General features: G+C 41.4%; 1 protein-coding gene across 1 annotated transcript in view; it reads left to right on the top strand.

Moving 5' to 3' along the window:
- Nucleotides 1-3,085: 3,085 nt before the first annotated feature.
- Nucleotides 3,086-6,000, top strand: part of SPSB1 (splA/ryanodine receptor domain and SOCS box containing 1) — a 301,792-nt gene continuing 298,877 nt past the window's right edge. Inside the window, exon 1 of the mRNA XM_077458052.1 lies at nucleotides 3,086-3,090. The gene's annotated coding sequence lies outside the window, so the exon portion shown is untranslated. The remainder of the gene's footprint in view (nucleotides 3,091-6,000) is intronic.

The following is a 6,000-nucleotide window of genomic DNA, read 5'->3' as shown; positions in this document are numbered from 1 at the left end:
CTGGGATGCGGCCATGTCTAAATATACTATAAGGTGTTCCTCTTTCCCCCCTGAGATCGATGGGAGGTATGGTGTTCATACGTTCTCTCAAACTACTATGTGTGCCTGGAGAGACGTGATAAAAGAGCGAAAAATCTTTTTTTGGCAAATGTCACAGATTATCTGAGAAATCTAAACAGTGTACACTATAGCACAGCTTGATACAGAGATTTGTTTCTGATTCCATAAAACAAGCTTTGTGTTTGTGTCAGATCGCTGTGCGTACGCAGAGACCGTGTTCTGCTGAGTGGAACTTTTAATGAAACGATCCTTGCCTGAAGCTTGAATGATGTTGGCAAGTCTATGGATCAGGGTACTCACCCAAATGACACATACTGTGCACTGGATTTGTCATGTAGAAACTGCAACAGGCCTATTTCATAAACCTTATCCTGTGTTTGTATGACGTCTATACACACAATCGGACCTATTGTAGAGTGGTCAGGATATGGGTCTGCATTCATGTATAATTACACATGATATTACAGCCAGTTGTGATGACTGTAGAATTAGCATATGGAGACCACACAGTAACTGCAGAATTGGGCCACACAGTACATGTAGCCTAGGCAGGGAATTGCAGGGTCAGTTCAGTCAGCAATGCAAAGCTATATTAGACCCCTTTCACACCGAGCCGCCACTGGCATCAGCGGTAAAGCGGCGCTAAAAATAAATTCAAAAACCCGCTGTTTTAGCAGCGTTATTCGGCCGCTATTGTGGTGATTTTAACCCCCGCTAGCAAACCAAAAAGGGGTTAAATACGCCCGCAAAACGCTGCCGGTGCGTCGTTTTGCCAGCAGTATCGCAGCGCTGCCCCATTGATTTCAATGGGGAACAGCGGTGGAGGAGCGGTGAGTTCACCGCTCTTTTGCCACTCCAAAGAAGCTGCTGGCAGGACTTTTTTTGACTCCCTCCCAGAGCACCGCCCCAGTGTGGAAGCCCTTGGGCTGTCACACCAAAGTGCGTGGAGCAGCTGTGGGCGGTTTGCAGGTGCTATTTTTAACGCTATAGCGCCTGCAAAACACCACCAGTGTGAAAGGGGTCTAAAAGTGTTTGTAAAACCCTGTACAACCACTTTTACCTACAGGTAAGCCTATATTAATGCTTACCTGTAGGTGCTGGAAATATCTCCTAAACTTGCACGGTTTAGGAGATATTTACAATATACGATTACGCTGAAGTAATTAGTGAATGCCGTGACTGGTGACTCCCATGCGCAAGAGTGACATCACACTACTTCGGCCAGTCAGAGCCGGAGCCCGCCGCCCCGGAAGGAAGAGGGCTGAAGATGGTCGCTTCCTGCCAGCAAGGACAGTGGTGACATCGCAGGCTTCGTTTTCAGGTAAGTGACACATAATGAGCTACTATGCAAAGAATAGTAGCCCATTATGCTTTAACTTTGCAGTGAAATAAAGAGAAAGTAAAACCCATCAGGGTTCACTTCCTCTTTAATGCGTTCATCATTTTATCTGATAAAAATGTTAATAAAAATGTTCAATTTGCAAACATTATTAGCGCATATCAGTGGAATTGTTATGAAATGTTACTAAACCCAACACAGTAAAATCAGTCCATATATGCAGTGGTCTCCAAACTGTGGCCCCGATGCCAGATGTGGCCCTTTGATTGCCTTTATGCAGCCCTTGGGGCACTATTTTATCCATTGACACAAACAATGGGGCATAATTCCTGTCCCTGACACTGACAGTAGGAGACAATATTCCTCCAATTTACACCAATGATGGGGCACAATTCCTTCCATTGACACCAACAATGGGGCATAATTCCTTCCATTGATACCAATGATGGGCCACTTTTCCTCCCACTGACACCAGTAAAAGGGTACAATTCTTCCCATTGACACCAACGATGGGTCAGAATTCCTACTATTGACACCAATGATGGGGCACTATTACTCCACTGACACCAAAGATAGGGCACTGTTTACTCCCACTTAATGCCAGGACATTTTCTACTTCCACTGGCCCTAGTCCGACCCCCTTAAAGTCTGAAGGACAGCAAAGTGGCCCTTTGTTTAGAAAGTTTGGAGACCCCTGCAGTAAAGCATGCTTGTTATACTCACAGTGGAAGCTAAATGGTTATTCCTCTGCATTGTGTAAAAAGGCTGTTTGATCCTGTCTTCTCTGATCCTCTCCTTCTTCTACTGTCCCCAATCTATCTCCTGATAGAACAAAGGCTAGGGGACAAGCTGCACATGCCTAGCTTGGTGTGTTTTGCTATTTAATTTTTTTATTTACTTGGGAGAGTGAATGTGATCAGCACAGGGCCAATGAGCACTGTCCAGACAGATGGTCAGGGGTCCTGCAGCCTCATAGGACAATGAGAGGTTAATAAAAACTCCTCCTACAAGCTTTAACCAGTGCTTGGCCGGACACTGATAGAAGTCACAAGACTGCTATATACTGCTGATCAGAAAAGGTATTTAGCGGTTTATATTTACTAAAATAATAGCATTTTGAATTTCCATGTTTTGTGTACTGGGGGAGACCAGATATAGTGAATGCAGGGTCCTTGGTTTAGTAACACTTTCATTATGGAAAGCCTCTATTGCTCATGAATTGGTGATTTATTTAATTCATTTTTATTGTGAGAAGCATACAGGTAAAGAGGCTTTACCTGCTTGTTCATTGCAAAGTGAGAGTGACCCTTAAAAGCTCACCTTCAACACCAATCCATGCTCTATCACCCCCACAACCCTGCTGAAGGAGTCTACCCTGAGTAAATTTTGGTGTAACGTGCTGTTTTAACTTACCCAAGTGGATGGTCACAGCATTGCAATGGTTAAATACTTGTATCACTAATGAGCAGTTTTACTTCTTACTACCACAACAGCAGCCAGTATTTTCCTCTTCCTTCCAACATTCTGGGTTGTTGGGGCCCTTAGTGGCACTTACAATGCAGCACTTCTGACCCTGCATTGTACATGATGATGTCAGAGTGTCTGTAACAGATGAGAATCAGCTTGGAAAGTAGGGATCGCATGGGGAGAGCGGAAGTCTGCAGGTGTGAGGGATAGGATAAGTAAAACTGCTTTTTAACAGTAATCTAGACAGAACTAGTATTAGATCCTTGCAGCACTAGAGGAGCCCCACTGCAAGGGTAGATTTGAATTTTCCCTGGAGTACAGCCTTAAAGGGGAACTTCACCCAAAAGGGGAAGTTCCGCCTGTCTGCCTCCCCCACTCCTCTTTAACTTTTGGCACTATATATTTTTGAAGGGGGGTACCTGGTTTTGACAGGCACCCACTCCCAGTTCCAATTGGATCGCTGCGGTGATCGGAAGTTCACCCCCCCCCTTTTTCTTTCCACTGCAGCTTTCTGGGACATGTCACGGGTCCCAGAAAGCTGTGGGACCATTCACAAAGCACATGCACGTAAGTAGCCACAGCCGGCTTCCCAAAGTAAACATGCCTGCACCTGGACCCAAAGATGGCCGAAGAGCTGGCTTAGGTGAGGACAGTGCTAAATCCCTGGGCTGCTGACTTAATTTTTTTTCTTGTTTTCAAGTTGAAGAACCTCTTTAAAGAGCATTACACCATTTGATAATATATAGGGGCGAATTACTAAAACTGAAGCACACAGAATCTGATGCAGCTTCTAACCTCAGCTTGTTCAATTAGGCTTTGAGAATAAATCCTGGGAGATGATTGGTTTATATGCATGGCTGCAACAGATTTTGTGTGCTTCAGTAGTAAATTCCCCCAATATGTTCAAATTCTTATTCTTGTTTGTGTCCCCATTGGGGAAATTTACCCCTCTATTTATATTGGTGACCATTGTCACTGAGAAAGAAAATGAAGGGAGATACACATTTTTGATGGAATTTATAACTAAATGAATGTGTTTATATATATAACTAATGTATGTATATATATATATATATATATATATATATATTTATTTATTATTATTATACAGGTTTTTTAATTATATTATATATATATATATATATATAGATATATATATATATATATATATAGATATATATATATATATATATATATATAGATATATATATATATAGAGATATATATATATATATATATCTATATATATATAGATATATATATATATATATATATATATATATATATATATATATATATATATATATGCATTAGTCTGGTGTTTCACTTTAAAAGGACTGCAAAACTGACAGCACGTCAAGCTGTTCATGCTCCGCGCTGTACATTGAGCATGGTACAGCACAGTTTTCAGTTTTGAATGCTTAGCAAAACGTGATACTGCTGCGCTGCAATTAATCTGTGCAGTGAGCACTTTCCTGGAGTGGTGCTATCCAGCATGAGAGCCATGGCGTACAACACACCTCAGCAAAAAGATGCTGCATTCAGATAGGGATGCATTAAAGGGTTTTTTAACACATAAGGCAAATTTAGCAGTAAATGATGGACTTGCCATTCATTTGCCAATGAATATTCCTAAACAGAACACTGGAATCAATATTTCTTCCCTTAGCAGCAAGAATCAATCTATTCACCTTACAGAAAGAGATATCAATAATAAAAGTGACCAGTGCTCTCAAATTCCAAGATCACAAGTTCAATAATATCTCTGTATAACCGAAGATCAGGCGTCATATGTCCATCAACTTATTCTTCTCTTTATCCTTCCTCTGAATCCAATCTTCCTTTACAGTGATCTCAAAAAAAAAAAGAAATATAATAAAGTGTGGTATGCTCAACTCACAATGCCTGAAATCTTATCCTATGTGTTCACTTTATCAATAAAATTCTGTGTCAATAAATAACCATGTGTGTGTATTTATTCTCCGGTGTTCTTTTTATACCCTTACCCTTCATATACTTGGTGAATGTCCAATCAATAGCTATTAGATTCTCCTCAACTCTGTGCCTCCTTGTGTCTGCGCTTCAATAGCCATCTCGCATAAATATCCTCAAAATAAAACTACCAATATAGTGCAATATTGATTTAAAAAATGATACTCTCACCTCTATAATATGGTAGATGTACATTTCCTATTAATACCCATATAAAAATTCCACCAAGTGACTAACTTCAGCTCAGACACTCCAAACTCCTTACCGGACTTACAAAAATCTGTGCTTTAATAAACCATTTTCCTTCTTTTTGCTGCTCTTCAGTGTGACTTGTGCAAGTAAACCCCAGAAGTAAAAAGAAAATAATAATATAGCGCAATATTGCTTATACATAACACCTAAAATAAACTTCAAATCACTCACATTTCCATATTACCAAAAGAGTGCATATCCCTTTAAGTGATCCAAATCCACTGCATGCAAATGTGTGTAGCACCCTGGTGTTTAGGCAGGGTTGCTCCAAAATTTACCTGCCAGGTATAGCTGCGTTGGCTCATTGTTTAGGGGTCAATTATTATTATTCACGATTTATATAGCGCCAACAGTTTACGCAGCACTTTACAATGTATAGGGGGGACAACACAATTACAGAACAATACAAATGGTACAGGAGGGCCCTGCTTGTAGAGCTTACATTCTAAAGGGAGGGGGTGGTGGTACAAAAGGTAATAGCTGCAGAGAATGATTTGATGGGGTGGCTCGGGGACAGTTAGGTGGGTGTGGGATAGGCTTCCCTGAATAAATTAGTTTTCAGGGAACTCCTTAAGGTGGACAGGGTAGGGGCTGATCGGACAGACTGGGGCAGGGAGTTCCAGAGGATGGGAGAGGCTCTGGAGAAGTCTTGAAGGCAAGCATGAGAGGAGGTAACAAGGGAGCTAGAAAGCAGGAGGTCCTCGGAGGAGCGGAGGGGATGATTTGGGCGATTGATTTCAATTGCTGCACTTCTCTCTTTTGATACGAGGTGGCCAGGCACTTGGTGGCATTAGATAAGATAAGGGCAATGCAAGGTCAGATTATGAGTATATGAGGTAGCTCAGCCAATGGGCAGGGGTTTTCTTAAACCACTAGGCCTGCTGGGAGAA

Source organism: Lithobates pipiens, unplaced genomic scaffold (genome assembly GCF_037356315.1).
Source record: "Lithobates pipiens isolate NorthernLeopardFrog02 unplaced genomic scaffold, aLitPip1_a1.2 Scaffold_27, whole genome shotgun sequence".
NCBI lineage: Eukaryota > Metazoa > Chordata > Amphibia > Anura > Ranidae > Lithobates > Lithobates pipiens.
The sequence above is the reverse complement of the archived record's forward strand: the minus strand, read 5'-3'. Positions and strand labels throughout refer to the sequence as shown.